The sequence below is a fragment of the Schistocerca serialis genome, chromosome 1 (genome assembly GCF_023864345.2).
Source record: "Schistocerca serialis cubense isolate TAMUIC-IGC-003099 chromosome 1, iqSchSeri2.2, whole genome shotgun sequence".
NCBI classification, from domain to species: Eukaryota; Metazoa; Arthropoda; class Insecta; order Orthoptera; family Acrididae; genus Schistocerca; species Schistocerca serialis.
The window spans coordinates 680,371,803-680,389,332 of record NC_064638.1 but is presented as its reverse complement, the minus strand read 5'-3'; positions in this window follow the sequence as shown (position 1 = coordinate 680,389,332).

The following is a 17,530-nucleotide window of genomic DNA, read 5'->3' as shown; positions in this document are numbered from 1 at the left end:
TCATTTCTAAGGTCATTTTCTTTCTGTTATGGTCGTCTTCTAAGGTAATTAAAATTTGCACACAAAAGAAACTCTGTGAACAGAAGTTTAGAAGAATGTGTGATCACAAGCTGCACTAAGATGATAGCAGAATGAGTGCTAAACTCATACTGCAGCACATTCTAAAGACATAGTTCGTATGCTGCTACCAACAAGGAAAGATGTCCATATTGTTGGACATTTCCCCCACTGCATGCAAACGGCTTGTGATGTCACATTAAATCATCATCACTTGTTAATTGGTCATTAACCAAGTCATTTTTTTACAATCTGTTTTGCTCATTACGCAAATTGCTTGTTATGGGAGGTGCTTGTTAAGTGAGGTCCCACTGTACTTTTTACTAAGTTAATTATTTTTCCTTAGAAAGGTCCTGAAATCTAGATTCTGGAGTTTGTTTATGTTCTGACAGTGATGAAATATTTTTCAATAGGATACCTTTGTAAATATTGCACTAGTTTAACCACAGAACAATTAAATCCAAGTTTTCAAGAGTACAAGTGTTTTACTGCAACATGTGTGTTTGTATACAAAGCTGAAAGTAGTTCCCCGTGAATAAGTAGAATGCGCAATATGAGTATTGTAATCTCTGGTAAGTATGTGCAAGCTCTGCCAGCCATGCACTGAGCAAACATAAGCAGATTGTTACATCTTACAAAATTTGAGGTAACAGTGTCTTTGAGGTATGGTTCTGCCACTGTGTTTCCTGAGTCTTATAATAAGGCCACCATCCATACCTGAAATGATGTGCTACTGGTTAAAATCTAAATTCATAAAAGATATTGCTTTGATATATAAACAACTTAATGATTCTGTGTTGCAGTGGTAATAGTTACTGTTGTGGCTGTGCCCTTTCGTAATATTTTGTGATTCCTGTCTGGATGAGGGGAGGGTGATGGACAGTTTCCTCTCACTATAACACAAAATGCACATGTGATTAAATACATTTTACTACAGGAACCAATTGAGTACTTAACTTCACTGACCTCCAATCTGAAGTTGGGTAGTTAAGAGCAATTCAAAACATGTACTAAGTCTTGTGTCTAGTACATGTCCACATCACAACTATATACAATGACCACCGTTCCCTCACAGCTAGCTAAGGTGTGAGGTGACGACTATCACTGTGGAAGACTAGAGCACAATGCGACATATTGAGGTGCAATGCGAACTGAGTCCCAATGTGATGCACTGAGTACTGAGATTGTTATTGAATGATTGAGACAACTCAGGCGGTGGTGGCGGTCTATAAGCACATTGCCCAGGGGGTGTTATTGGCACTTAGCCTGGGAGCATGTCTTTGTCTTCTCTTGTCATAGGTGTGCATAGTTCAGCGCCTGCTGTACAGTGTTATCTAGTTGCTGATGAAGGCATACACCAGCACAGTTATATTCATTAAAATGTTTCATGTGTGGAAATACTGTTTAGAGCAGTTATTTGAAACATGTGCAATAAAAATTACAGTAGATAGCTCCCCAGTAATAGTAGTGGTAATTTACAGGGTACCTGGAACTAACTTTATGGTCATTTTGGTTAAAATAGAATTATTGTTTTCTGATTTATTTTCTAAAAAATAATTAAATTATCATTCTTGGGGACTTATTGTGTACTTTTTAACTAAAAACAACAATAAAGTAGAGCTCCAACACCTCATGAATTCATAAAATCTTCTTCCAGTAGTTGGTTTTCCCACTAGAATCACACCTGAGAGTCAGACTTTGATAGACAATATATTTATAGATTTAATTAGGTACCATAGCTTCACTGTCACCCATTGGACTTTCTAACCATGATGGATAACTCCTCACTGTACATGACAGTACACCCCTCAAGAAATTAATCCCCACCTGTAAATCTATTAGGTCAATGTCTAGTGAACACTGGAAGTCTTTGAACACAAACTGCATCAGATGGACTGGAGCCCAGTATGCAGGGTGGATGAGGTTAGCCCAGTATACAGGGTGTATAAGGTTAATGCTAAATTTAATGTATTCATAAATGAGTTCTCAGCCGTCTTTGAAGAGGTATTTCCAAAAACATTTCTTAGAAGCAATGTTGGTACATCACTGAACAAATCCTGTATCATGAAGGGAATCAAACAACCATGTAAAACAAAGAGGAAGCTTAATACATTGCAGTTAGAATGTCTAAGGACACAATGAAAACTGGTCATTATAAAATTTACTGCAATATACTAAAGACGGTAATATAAAAATCAAAAGCACTGTGTTATGAGCAAGAAATTGATAACTTTCATAACAAAATGAAGACTATTTGGAATATTGAAGGGAGACAGGGAAAACCACAAGAAATTTTAGAGAATTCAGATTAAACATGAAGGAAATCCAGTACCTGATCCCAAAAACATAGCCAATATTTTCAACAACCACTTCTTGTCAAATTCAGAACAAATAGGCTGGAAGGGCTCTGTAAATGAAGTTCTGAGGCATAGGCAAGACTGTACACAATCATACAGGTAAAATTCATGTCAGACCTGTTACAAAATCTGAAATTAAAAGAAAAGTCATCTCTCTCAAGAATACATATTCCACTGGGGTAGATAATATCTCTAATAGTTTAGTAAAACAGAACTTTGCTTCTATTTAGTGATGTACTTAGGCACAATTTCAATGTACCCTTACTACAGGGAACTGTGCCTGGCAGACTCAAATCTTCTGTCATAACACCCTTTTTCAAGAAAGGTGACAAAACCTAAGTCACAAATTACATGCCAATTTCCCTTCTAACTGCTTTTTCAAAGATTCTGGAAAAGCTTATGTATACAAGAATTTTGGAATATCTAGACAAATATAAAATTCTCAGTAAAAGTCAATTTGGTTTCCAAAAGAGTGTCAGCCAAACAAGCAATCTGTGCATTCACAAATAAAGTTTATTTATTTATTTATTTTACCCATCTTTCAGCATTAACATGCAGTCTGAGTCATCAGAAGAATTACAGCTGTTTGTAAATTATGTTTTACATGACAAAATATTACATGGTAAAAATATAGCACTGTCATACCCTATTAGCTTATAACTGCCTCTACACCCATACCTCTACATAACAGTAAGCCTTAATTTATCAGCATTAACATGCAATCAATGTCTTAGGAAGAATTATAGCTACTCATATATTATGTTTCATATAACAAAATATTACATGGTAAAAAAATATAGCAGTTTGCACCCTATTAGCTTATAGCTGCATTTACATCTATATCTATACATAACAGTAAGCCTTCATTTATCAATAAATTAGGTCATCTTTGCAACTAATCTGAAATTCTTCTATACTATAGAAAATATTTTCCTTCATCCACTCTTTGGTTTTAGTTTTGAAAATATCCAGTGAAGCTATTTGAGCCTGTATGGGTAAAGTGTTGAATAATTTTATGCCTATGTATTCATAGCTAGATTGAGTTTTCTTAAGCCTGGTTGTGAGAATATCAATCATATTTATTTGTTGAGTATTGTGTTGATGAACAGATTTCCTTATAGTGTAGTGATTTAAGTTTTCTTTTATGTTTAATAGGCAACAATATATGTAAAGAGATGGGACTGTGAGAATTTTTGAGTCTTTAAAATAAGGTCTACATGAGGTCTTGTTGTCAGTGATTCCATAAAGACATCTAATTGCTTTTTTCTGTCAAGTGAAAATTTTTTTGGCTCCTGGGGAGTTACCCCATAAAAGAATGCCATATTGTTTGTTTATTTATTTGTCCATGTAAATCTGCCCTGAAATGAGATCCATCCTTCATGAAATCCTCCCCACTCCACCAAGAGTGTCTTTCTGCCATCCACCTAACCTTCATAACCTCTTAGTTCATCCCTATGAAATCCCCAAACCACCTTCCCTATCCTCTGGCTCCTACCCTTGTAACTGCCCCTGGTGTAAAACCTGCCCCATGCACCCTCCCACCACCACCTACTCCAGTCCTGTAACCCGGAAGGTGTACACGATCAAAGGCAGAGCCACATGTGAAAGCACCCACGTGAATTACGAACTGACCTGCCTACACTGTGAAGCTTTCTATGTGGGAATGACCAGCAACAAACTGTCCATTCGCATGAATGGACACAGACAGAAAGTGTTTGTTGGTAATGAGGATCACCCTGTGGCTAAACATGCCTTGGTGCACGGCCAGCACATCTTGGCACAGTGTTACACCGTCCGGGTTATCTGGATACTTCCCACTAACACCAACCTGTCATAACTCCGGAGATGGGAACTTGCCCTTCAGTATATCCTCTCTTCTTGTTATCCGCCAGGCCTCAACCTCCGCTAATTTCAAGTTGCCGCCACTCATACCTCACCTGTCTTTCAACAACATCTTTGCCTCTTTACTTCCGCCTGGACTGACATCTCTGCCCAAACTCTTTGCCTTTACAAATGTCTGCTTGTGTCTGTGTATGTGCGGATGGATATGTGTGTGTGTGCGAGTGTATACCTGTCCTTTTTCCCCCTAAGGTAAGTCTTTCCGCTCCCGGGATTGGAATGACTCCTTACCCTCTCCCTTAAAACCCACATCCTTTCGTCTTTCCCTCTCCTTCCCTCTTTCCTGATGAAGCAACCGTTTGTTGTGAAAGCTTGAATTTTGTGTGTATGTTTGTGTTTGTTTGTGTGTCTATCGACCTGCCAGCGCTTTTGTTTGGTAAGTCTCATCATCTTTGTTTTTAGATACATTTTTCCCACGTGGAATGTTTCCCTCTATTATATTTAAATCTGTTTTTCAGTACATATATTGTACACAGGATGTTGTTGTTGTTGTGGCCTTCAGTCCTGAGACTGGTTTGATGCAGCTCTCCATGCTACTCTATCCTGTGCAAGCTTCTTCATCTCCCAGTACCTACTGCAGCCTACATCCTTCTGAATCTGCTTAGTGTATTCATCTCTTGGTCTCCCTCTACGATTTTTACCCTCCACTCTGCCCTCCAGTACTAAACTGGTGATCCCTTGATGCCTCAGAACATGTCCTACCAGCCGATCCCTTCTTCTAGTCAAGTTGTGCCACAAACTCCTCTTCTCCCCAATTCTATTCAATACCTCATCATTAGTTATGTGATTTACCCATCTAATCTTCAGCATTCTTCTGTAGCACCACATTTTGAAAGCTTCTATTCTCTTCTTGCCTAAACTATTTATTGTCCATGTTTCACTTCCATACATGGCTACGCTCCATACAAATACTTTCAGAAACGACTTTCCGACACTTAAATCTATACTCGATGTTAACAAATTTCTCTTCTTCAAAAACTATACACAGGATATTGGACAGAAAACCTTTTTAGTTATTGGTTTTTCAAACATCAAACATACATTATTTAAATTTTTATAACAGATTGGAACTATACAGTTAATAATTACAAATTTTTGAAATACTGTATATTTATAACTTATTTCTACAATTTAAGGGCACAAATTACATTTTTTCTTACATAAGATACTGTGAGATTGAATAGTAGTAGTTTTTTCAGAAGGTAGGCTGTCACAGACTTGTTAAAGCTTTGTAGTTCAGGAAGAGATTTTATATGCCTTGCTAATCTGTTGTAAAGTTTTGTTCCTGCATGATATACACCTTTTGGCATAATTTGGTGTTACAATGATTAACATGTATGTCACTGTCTGACCTGGTACTGTAATCATGGACACTTTTGTTTTGAGGAAAAAGGTTTTCTTTTCTCAGTATGCTTTTTTTGACATGCATGACTACTTCCAGTATATAAATGCAGGAAAGGGGTAGGATTTTAGAGCTTTAAAGAAAGGTTTGCATGGTTTTCTGCTGCTCACTCGTTTCATTGTTCTTATAATTTCCTTTTGTTTCCTGAAAACTGTTATGGCCTGGTGTTCATTTACCCAGAAAATGATACCATACATCAGTACTGAATGTACATGAGCAAAGTACACAGCCCTAACTGTTTCTGCACTAGTATTGTTGCAGAGAGTTCTTACTACATAGCTCAATTTTGCTAGTTTTGAATTTAGTGATGTGATACGAGTGCTCCATTTAATATTTTCTTGGATATGAATCCCAAGAAATTTAATTTCATTGACAGCACTAATGTTTTGGTTATTTGTACATATTATGGGTTGTGCGGGATTTTTATTTTGATCAGTGTGGAAATTCATGGGTACTGTTTTTTGGGGATTAACTATTAACCTGTTTCTGGTAAACCATTCAGACACTCTTTTTGTAATATCTTTTGCAGATGCAGTGAGATCATCTTCTTTATTCCCTTCAATCAATAGACTGGTGTCATATGCAAGCAGTACTGGTCCAGAATCCCTAATGTGTGATTGGAAATCATTAATGTAGACCAAAAAAGAAAGGGACCTAAAAAGGAGCTCTGTGGAACACCATGACTTAGTCCACATGGTTCTGAAAGGTGTACCTGGACTTCATTTCCTTCCATGTACTCAATTTCAGTTACCTGAGAGCGATATTCCAAATATGATTTAATCCACTGATTTGGCACACCGCTTACACCACACCATTCAAGCTTCCTCAGGAGTATAGAATGATCAATCACATCAAAAGCTTTTGTTGGGTCCAAGAATAAACCTGAGATATTTCTGTGGTTGTCCACTGCATTTAAGATATGGTTTATCAGATTGAAAGTGGCTGTTTCAATTGATCGCTGTGGTCTAAAGCCATGTTGACATCCAGAAATAATATTATTCTTGTCAAAGAATGTAATTAGTTCTGAAAGGAACACTTTTTCAATAATTTTCAAAAACCCTGACAACAGAGACACAGGCCTACAGTTACCAATACATTGATGATCACCTTTTTTTTATAGAGGTATTACTTTTGCCATTTTCAGTTGCTGAGGGAAGACACCACACATTGTAAATGGCAGTGAAAGAAGGTGTTGTACAAATTAAGTTCTGGATTCAATTAATGTCAAAATGGTAACAATAGTATTAGTTTTTGAGTTGGCAAAAGCCTTTGACATTGTGAATCACCAAATTCTATTACAGAAAGCAGACCTATTAGGAATAAGTGGTGAAGTAGGCAAGTGGTTACAATCATACCTCAAAGATTGAAAGCAGAGAGTAGTAGTAGATAGTGCTGATGAGATCCATAGCGCCTGGTTTCATCTATTTTGATAACTATTAAACGTGGAGTGTCACAATATCCATTCTTGGTCCTTTACTGTTCCTCATATTTATAAATGACCTACGTCATTGTACAAAGTTACAGTGCTTTTTGCCATTTTTGTGGATGACACCAACAATATGATTGATGGTCATATATGTGGAGATCTTAAAGGATCTGTTAAGACTATTCTTATTGATTTAATGAATTGGTTTAGCATCAGTGGGCTCTCATTGAACTTTAATAAGACTAACTATATTCAGTTTACTGCAACTGCTGAAACTGAGGATGAGTCAACTGTGAAGTGTGGCACAGAGTCAATAGAAAGAGTTGAAACAACGAAGTTGTAATTGACTACAGAGTAAACTGGTGTCAGCATATAACAATATTCAGTAGAGACTCAGCTCATTGATTGTTCCCCTATGCGTTTTCTCAAAGACCGGAAATAAAGACACAATGAAAGTAGCATAGTATGGATATTTCCATTCTCTTATAATGTATGGTGTTATATTTTGGGGAAACCAAACACCAGCAAAAAAAATACTCTTGGCCCAAAAATGTGTTGTAAGAATAATAAGCAGCATAGACTCTAGATGTAGTTGTAGGGACCTTTCCTGGAAACTAAAAATACTTGCCGCTATTTCCTAGTACATATTTTCTCTTATGTGTTTCATCAGCAAAAATACCGAGTTTTATAAGAGAAATTGTGAATACCATGGATATGATACTAGGAGAAAGCACAGTTTACACAAAGATTGTAAAAACTTGACTATGGTGCAAAAGGGTGTGAAGTTCTCTGGTGCAAAAGTTTTTAATGCTCTCCCTCCATATATTAAAAGCAAATTTGATAACCATTCCTCACTTAGGAAGCATCTGATGCAATTGCAACTGGAAAGGTCATTTTACAGATTGGAAGAGTTTTTTTAGCCACAATGAAAAAAACCTAATAGACCTGTGGACCAGAAATTTTGAGTATGGTATACCATAGTGTAAGATTGAGCAACAATGTAAGTACCATCATTGTCATCATCATCATCATCATCATCATCATTTAAGACTGATTATGCCTTTCAGTGTTCAGTCTGGAGCATAGCCCCCTTATGAAATTCCTCCATGATCCCCTATTCAGTGCTAACATTGGTGCATCTTCTGATGTTAAACCTATTACTTCAAAATCATTCTTAACCGAATCCAGGTACCTTCTCCTTGGTCTGCCCTGACTCCTCCTACCCTCTACCGCTGAACCCATGAGTGTCTTGGGTAACCTTGCTTCTCCCATGCGTGTAACATGACCCCACCATCTAAGCCTGTTCGCCCTGACTGCTACATCTATAGAGTTCACTCCCAGTTTTTCTTTGATTTTCTCATTGTGGACACCCTCCTGCCATTGTTCCCATCTACTAGTACCTGCAATCATCCTAGCTACTTTCATATCTGTAACCTCAACCTTGTTGATAAGGTAACCTGAATCCACCCAGCTTTCGCTCCCATACAACAAAGTTGGTTGAAAGATTGAACGGTGCACAGATAACTTAGTCTTGGTACTGACTTCCTTCTTGCAGAAGAGACTAGATCGTAGCTGAGTGCTCACTGCATTAGCTTTGCTACACCTCGCTTCCAGTTCTTTCACTATGTTGCCATCCTGTGAGAATATGCATCCTAAGTACTTGAAGCCGTCCACCTGTTCTAACTTTGTTCCTCCTATTTGACACTCAATCCGTTTATATTTCTTTCCCACTGACATTACTTTCGTTTTGGAGATGCTAATCTTCATACCATAGTCCTTACATTTCTGATCTAGCTCTGAAATATTACTTTGCAAACTTTCAACCAAATCTGCCATCACAACTAAGTCATCCGCATATGCAAGACTGGTTATTTTGTGTTCACATATCTTAATCTCACCCAGCCAGTCTATTGTTTTCAACATATGATCCATAAATAATATGAACAACAGTGGAGACAGGTTGCAGCTTTGTCTTACCCCTGAAACTACTCTGAACCATGAACTCAATTTACCGTCAGCTCTAACTGCTGCCTAACTATCCATGTAAAGACCTTTAATTACTTGCAAAAGTTTGCCTCCTATTCCATAATCTCATAGAACAGACAATAACTTCCTCCTAGGAACCCGGTCATATGCCTTTTCTAGATCTATAAAGCATAGATACAATTCCCTGTTCCACTCATAACACTTCTCCATTATTTGCCGTAAGCTAAAGATCTGGTCCTGACAACCTCTAAGAGCCCTAAACCCACACTGATTTTCATCCAATTAGTCCTCAACTAATACTCGCACTTTCCTTTCAACAATACCTGAGAAGATTTTACCCACAATGCTGATTAAAGAGATACCTCTGTAGTTGTTACAATCTTTTCTGTTTCCATGTTTAAAGATTGGTGTGATTACTGCTTTTGTCCAGTCTGATGGAACCTGTCCCGACTCCCAGGCCATTTCAATTATCCTTTGTAGCCATTTAAGACCTGACAATCCACTGTATTTGATGAGTTCCAACTTAATTTCATCCACCCCAGCTGGTTTATTGCACTGCAACCTATTGACCATTTTCTCCACTTCCTCAAATGTGATTCTATTTCCATCATCATTCCTACCCCATTCTACCTCGAAATCTGAAACATTACTGATTGTATTTTCACCTACATTGAGCAACTCTTCAAAATATTCCCTCCATCTGCCCAAGGCATCCACAGGATTCCATAAGTACCATATTCGTGTAATATTTATAGTTATTTCCACCAATTTTGTATTTGTTTCTCACTTTCTGTGTATAATGTTTGCTGTAGTCTGCCATTCTTACCACATATGTGTAATGCAAACAATGTGGAATATTACTTTTGTATGATTGACTGCTTTAATACTACCTATGTATAGACTGCTTACTGACACTGTCTGTTTCCTTGTGAGTTTATTGACTCAGCTCATTTTACAGGTTCTGAAATTACACATTTTCCTTATTACCAAATAGTCAACAGAACAGGAAACAAATATTACAGACAAGTTTATTAAACTGTCAATGCTCAGGATAAAATATAGTAAATACTTGTAGAGTGAACTTAAACACATAGTCAATTAAATCTTTTGGACAGACTTACAACTCATAAGTAAAATAGTCACAGTATTATAACACCAGTGGGCTCTTTCTTTGTTCTAGCAGTGGAGGTACATGGATGATTCACTAAAGTGGGTATGGATCAAAGTTTCTCAGAGTTTAGTGCATATATATATAAGAAATCAGAGTAAAACATCAAATCAATACAGTATTCATATGTATATACAAGTTATATCTATATTCAAACAATGGAAAAAACAGGATGGAATGTAAAAATATTATGAAAAGGAAAGTTGCTACTCACCATATAGCAGAGATGCTGAGACACAGATAGGCACAACAAAGAGACTGTCGCAAATAAAGCTTTCGACCAGTAAGGCCATCGTCATAAATAGACAACACACACACACACACACACACACACACACACACACACACACACAAATGCAACTCACACATACGACTCCAATCTCAGGCAACTGAAACCACACTGAACAGCAGCAGCACCAGTGCATGATGGGAGTGGTGACTGGGTGGGGGTAAGAAGGAGAGACTGGAGTGGGGAAGGGGAGACATAGTAGGTTAGGTGTGGTGGACACTGAAGTGTTGCAGGTTAGACAGAGGGTAGGGGAGGGGAGTGGTACGGAGAGGGGGGTGGGGGAGGAGTACTTGAAAAGGAGAGAAGTAAAAAGAGAGGGTGCAATGGTGAAATGAGGGCTGTGTAGTGCTGGAATGGGAACAGGGAAGGGGCTGGATGGGTGAGAACAGTGACTAATGAAGGTTGAGACCAGGAGGATTATGGGAACATAGGAAGTATTACAGGGAAAGTTCCAACCTGCACAATTCAGAAAAGCTGGTGTCAATGGGAATGATCCATATGGTACAGGCTGTGAAGCAGTCATCAAAATGAAGGATGTCATGTTTGGCAGCGTGCTTGGAAACAGGGTTGTCCTCTTGTTTCTTGGCCACAGTTTGTCGGTGGCCATTCATGCGACAGACAGCTTGGTGGTTGTCATGCCCACATAGAATGCAGCAAAGTGGTTGCAGCTTAGCTTGTAGATCACATGACTGGTTTCACAGTAGCCCTGCCCTTGATGGGCTAGGTGATGTTTGTGACTGGACGGGAGTAGGTGGTGGTGGGAGGATGTATGGGACAGGACTTGCACCTAGATCTATTACAGGGGTATGAGCCATGAGGTAATGGGTTGGGAGCAGGGTTTGTGTAGGGATAGACAAGTATATTGTGTAGGTTCAGTGGACAGTAAATTACCAACTTCCAGTTCAGTTCCTTTAGTATCTCTGTGACACTCTCTGATGGATTAAACAAAACTGTGACCATTCATGCTGCCCTTCTCTGTGTATGTTCAATACTGTTCAATATCTCCTGTTAGTCCTGGTTCCCACACACTTGAGTAATATTCTAGAACTGGTTGCATGAGTGATTTTTAAGGATCTTGCTTTGTAGACTGATTGCACTTCCCCAATCTACCACCTGCTTCACCCAAGACTGAACCTATGTGATCATTCCATTTCATATTCCTACAAAGTCTTAGACCCAGGTATTTATATGAGTTGGCTGATTCCAACAGTGACTCGATATTATAGTCATAGGATACTATGTTTTTTCATTTTGTGAAATGCAAAATTTTACATTTCTGAATGCAAGTTGCCAATCTCTGCACTGCTTTGAAATCTTATCAAGATCTGACTGAATATTTATACAGCTACTTTCAAATAGTACTTCATTACAGATAACAACATCATTTGCAAAAAGCCTGATTTTACTATTACTATTGTCTGCAAGGTCACTAATATACAACATGAACAGTAAGGGTCCCAACACACTAACCTGGGCACACCCAAAGTTACTTCTGCATCTGACAATGACTCACTATCCAAGATAAAAATGTTGTGTCTTCCCTGCCAAAAAGTCCTCTGTTCAGTCATAAATTTCACTTGATACCCCATATGATCATATTTTTGACAATAAGTGTAGGTATGGTACTGAGCCAAATGCTTTTCAGAAATCAAGAAATACAGCATCTGCCTGAAGACCTTGATCCAGAGCTTTCAGTACAGTAGGTCATGTGACACATGATCGATGTTTTCACAATCCAAGCTGGTTGGCATCGAGGAGATCACTCTGGTCAAGATGCCTCATTATGTTTCAGCTCAAAATATGTTTAAAAAAAAAAAAAACTGTGTCTTTGTCCAAGAACTGGGCCTGGTTTTTCGTTTGAGGGATCTATGATAGATTATAATTAGCAGAGGGGCTAACTCAGTCACAAATTTAGTATAGAGTCTGACAGGGATTCCATTGGGCCCTGGAGCTTTGTCCAGTTTTGATGATTTCAGCTGTTTCTCAACATCACTTACACTAATACTTATTTCATTCATCATTTCAGTGGTACAAGGATTAAATTGGGACAATTCTCCTGGGTATTCCTTTGTAAAAGGACATTTGGAAACACAGTTAAGCATTTCAGCTTTTACTTTGCTACCCTCAATTTCAGTTCCTGTCTCATTCTCTATGGACTGGGCACTAACTTTGGTGCCACTAACAGCATTTATATACAACCAGAATTTCTTTGGGTTCTTTAAAAGATCGCTTGACAATATTCTGCTACAGTAGTCACAGAAGGCATCATTCTTTGCTCCTTTGACAGCCAAATGTGTTTCATTCAGCATCTCTCTATCTATAGCCCTATGTTTTGTTTTACACCTATTATGTAGTAATCTCTGTTTCCTTAGAAGTTTCTTCGCAGTGACTGTATACCATGGAGGTTCCCTCTTATTCTCTTATTACAGTCTGTTCTACTGGGTGCATATCTATCCAGTGCTTGGTCAACTATTCTTTTAAACTTGAGCCTGAGTTCCTCTACATATTCCTGCCTAATGCTGAAAGGTTCAAGTTCCTCACTGGGACATGACACTACTGATTCTTATCTAGTTTACTAAACACACATATCTTTCTGTTTGCTTCAGTTGTCCTTTGTACTTTGGTAATCATTGCTGCCACAACCACATCATGGCCACTGATTCCAGTTTTGATGTGGACATCCTCAACTAGGTCAGGTGTCTTTTTTGCCATTAGATCCAATATATTTCCATTATGAGTGGGAGTCCTAACAGTCTGTTCTAGGCATTTTTCAGAGAAGGCATTAGTAAAGTTTCACAGCATGTCTTATCACACCCATCACTAACAATACTGTAATTTTCCCAATTAATTGTTGGATGATTAAAGTCTCCATCGATGATTACAGTATGATTCGGGAACTTATGTACAAGTGAACTGGGGTTTTCTCTAAAGCTTTCTCTTAGATCGGGAGGTGAGTCTGGTGGGCAACATAAGGTTCTAATTATCGTTTTATGCCTACCCCTGATACTGAGTCTTGCCCAGACTATCTCACATGCAGCTTCAATTTCTGCATTGGTGAATTTGAGTTTCTTGTCTACTGCAGCAAATACATCACTCCATTTTCCTATCATTTTGATATATACTTAAATTTTCCCCAAAAATCTCACTGCTATCAATTTCAGATTTCAATAGCTTTCTGTACCCAGTATAATGTGAGCTTCACTACTTTTCATGAGTGCTTAAAACTCTGGCATTTTGTTGTGATTGCTTTGGCAGTTTACCATTAGGTTTCAATGCTCCCATCTGTGGAAGGCATTTCTTACACAGATACTGCTGTGTTTCGTACAACTATCTTTATCTGGATTGGATGGAGAGTCACCTAATAAAAAAAAAACCTTGTGTGCACACCACACACAGTCAGTTACCTGAGCAGCAGCCTCTAATGCATAGTACACACCTTATCCATTCAGGGGGCCCTACAGTTCTCATCCCTATGATGCAAGAACAGGAAAGCAAAGCCTAACTTAGCACAGAACATTCAAAGTCTTTCAGTCCTTCCACTTGACTCAGAACCATCAGCAGTTCTGCGGACAATGCTGCAAATTGTGAGCTTCATTGGAACTCTACATGCAAGTCTGGTCTTTTCTACCTTCTCTGCCAGTGGCTGGAATCAACCAAGACTGATGTCAGAGCCCAGATAATGGACACCATTTGTTCCAACATGCACCACAATCTGCAGTTGGTTGCACCCTGATCCCTCTGTGGCTGCTGCAATAGCCTATTCAACATGTTGAATGAGGCCTGTAGGCATACACTCTAAGTGCACCTAGTGTCCTTTACTGTCCCTTGCTGCCATTTCCCTAAGGGATGCCACCATTCACCATGCATATGAAATGCCAAAGATTTTAGACCCCTGCCCTTTTGTGTTTAGCTCCTCCTGATACCAAACAAAAAGTTTCCACAAAACAGGTTAAGTGACTCCCACTGGCTCAGTTTCAGTGAAATACAGAACCTCAGTTGGGTTGGGTTGGGTTGTTTGGAGGAGAAGACCAGACAGCAAGGTCATCAGTCTCATCGGATTAGGGAAGGACAGGGAAGGAAACCAGCCGTGCCCTTTCAAAGGAACCATCCAGGCATTTGCCTGGAGCAATTTAGGGAAATCATGGAGAACCTAAATCAGGATGGCCAGACGCGGGATTGAACCGTCGTCCTCCCGAATGCGAGTCCAGTGCGCTAACCACTGCACCACCTCGCTTGGTCAGAACCTCAGTCTTGTTGGTTAGAGGGATCAGTACAACACCCTGAGTCCTCCCTGGTCCCCATCCACCCTTTACAGGATGCCCAGATCTACCATTGACATGCCACTCACAGTCAAGTGGATGAGTGATGACAGATCCTGTGCTTTCTGCGGAGGAAACAGGAACCAGAGGAGCGGCTAGTACTTGAGGTACTTGTGGTACAGGTATCACAGGTACACAACTCTCAGAAGCTCTTCCAACATACCAATTCACAGCAGCTGCCAATTGTTTGACAGTAGTCAGGATTATTTACAGCTGCTTATAAATGTTAACCAACTCATCCCATGTTGGAGAACAGCATTCACAGTGGGGTAGCATTTTGGCTGTTGCAGTGTTAGTTAAATCATTGGCTAATTAACTAGTATGCTTGATGTTGTTCTAAAAGCATAACTATTTATGAGATTAGATAATTGTGAAAAGATCAGTCTGCCAAGCAATGACCAATGTTTTCATTTAACATCAAAGTACCAGTATATATGTGTACATATACTCTGTTCTTCACATTATTATCTCTTCACTTTTATGTTGATGAAGTATACAAGTACTCAAATTTCTTTTTTGATGTTTCTCTCTTGTAATGCTTGTAGTGTAATATAATTGCCTTTGTAAGTCCAACACACCATCAGGAAGTATCCTTATTGATGACCAATAATCAATAACATATTTCTTTTATGTCGTTGTGCATCATATCTCACTTAATATGCTGGCTAGTAACAATGTGTAATGTATTGTTGTGTGAAGAACATGAATACAAATTAGCTATGTATGCTTTGCTATATCAGTAACTTCATGAACATGTGTTTATTTGTCAAGTAATGATTTGAAATATTTCTCTAAGAACAAACATCGGAGACCTAGAATTAATACTGAATAAATTGGAGATATCATTTCAGATAAGTAATAACATGTGAGATTTATCATGAACATCTCCTTGCACAAAGGAGAATCTGTCACTAATGAGATACAAATATGGGTATTACAGAAAAAGGTAAAAGGAAGGGCAGTTTAGAATATGACAGAGAAGAACATGTGAACAACTTTTCATATTAGCATTGACATGTCTGAGCAGTAGATTACAAATGTCACTCCCTAAAAATGTAATAACGCTTCTTGTGCATAACTTTTCATATTGTATAAATACTTGTTAATACTTTGATGATTAAATTCCACAATTGTGTATAATATCTCATATATGTAAGCAATGCAAAGTACAAGTTCAAATTGAAACAATTGAGCACTACTAGGTACACCTTGTGATGGCCTTGCCTCAAATAGATGTACCTAAGATTTACATAACTTTCTACAGTCCATTTCCACAGGAATATTCCATGTATGTACAATTGCCTGTGAATATTAAAGTAACAGACAAATTTACAACACACTTCATTTGAGGAATTTGAGGAATAATGTACATAATGTTCACATTAATGTTCTGCCTAAGACACTAACTATTCTTGTGGCATATCTAAGCTGATGTTGTCATCTTGACCATTGGCTGCAAACTGCGCCAAGTGTTCCTCTGCTTAACTGTCAGTAGACCTTTGATTGCAGTGGCATATTGAAGTGCTAGGAGGTGCAGCTATGCTGGTGTTTGTCATTCGTTGGTGCAGTGTGCAGTGACTACACTTGCCAACCTTGCTTCAACATCCCACTCTTTGGATGACACCACATGATCCTCATCTGATAGAGTTATTTGGAAATAAATGAATATAGCTGTTAAGTAGTGTAAACACATCATTGTTATGCTTGGGCTAATATCAGTGCATAATTAAGATAAAATTATGAAATGGACTCTGCATCTGCAGATCTAGATCCAACTATAGACAGACACCTTCTGCTGTACATACATATCCATAATTATAAACTCAATTTATACTTAAGTGTAAGGAGCATAGAATGTCATGGAACAATCAGGTTGGATCAGTTTCAAGTCCCTTCAATGTGTGAATATTCATAATGTAATGTAATTGCGTGATAAATGTCTGAAAGCAACATTCAATTCATAGAATCTTAGACTTGTGTAAAATAAAGGTTCACACAAGATTTGTTAAAATCATAAGTTATGTCCATTGGTAATAAGTGAGCACAGTACCAAAATGTGGTAATGTACTGATAAGTTATTAAGCATGTTCATAATGTGAATAAAACATCAATCCATAGTTCAACAACATTTTCACATATTCCATGTTTGTTTGAATCTGTAACTCATTCTATGCAATGTCAGATAGAAAACAAAATGAATGTAATTGCATCTTAACTTGAGTAATGTTTTACCACATGAAAATTCATATTCTGTAATCCTTCTGTTGTACATGTTTTACCTTGGTTGCAGAACAGTATACTATACAGTATGATGACATATGGCTTCCATAGTTTAAAGTTAGTAAATAACTCCCTGAGTATCTGAATATATTGCGCAGGGTAAGATAAATCCAGAAATAGAACCGTTATGTTGTTTGTTTGTTTGAGATATCCATTCCACTCTAATTAATCAATACCTTTTATGACTTCATGAAGTAATTCTAGAACTGTGCTATTTACAGTAAGTTAAATATACTAAATGGCATTAACTCATAAACAGGGTTCCATAAATGATATTTGATATGTATTCAGTCTCGCATGTACAAGTTTCATTGACTGACTGCATTAATCAGAATTGTTTGGGCTTC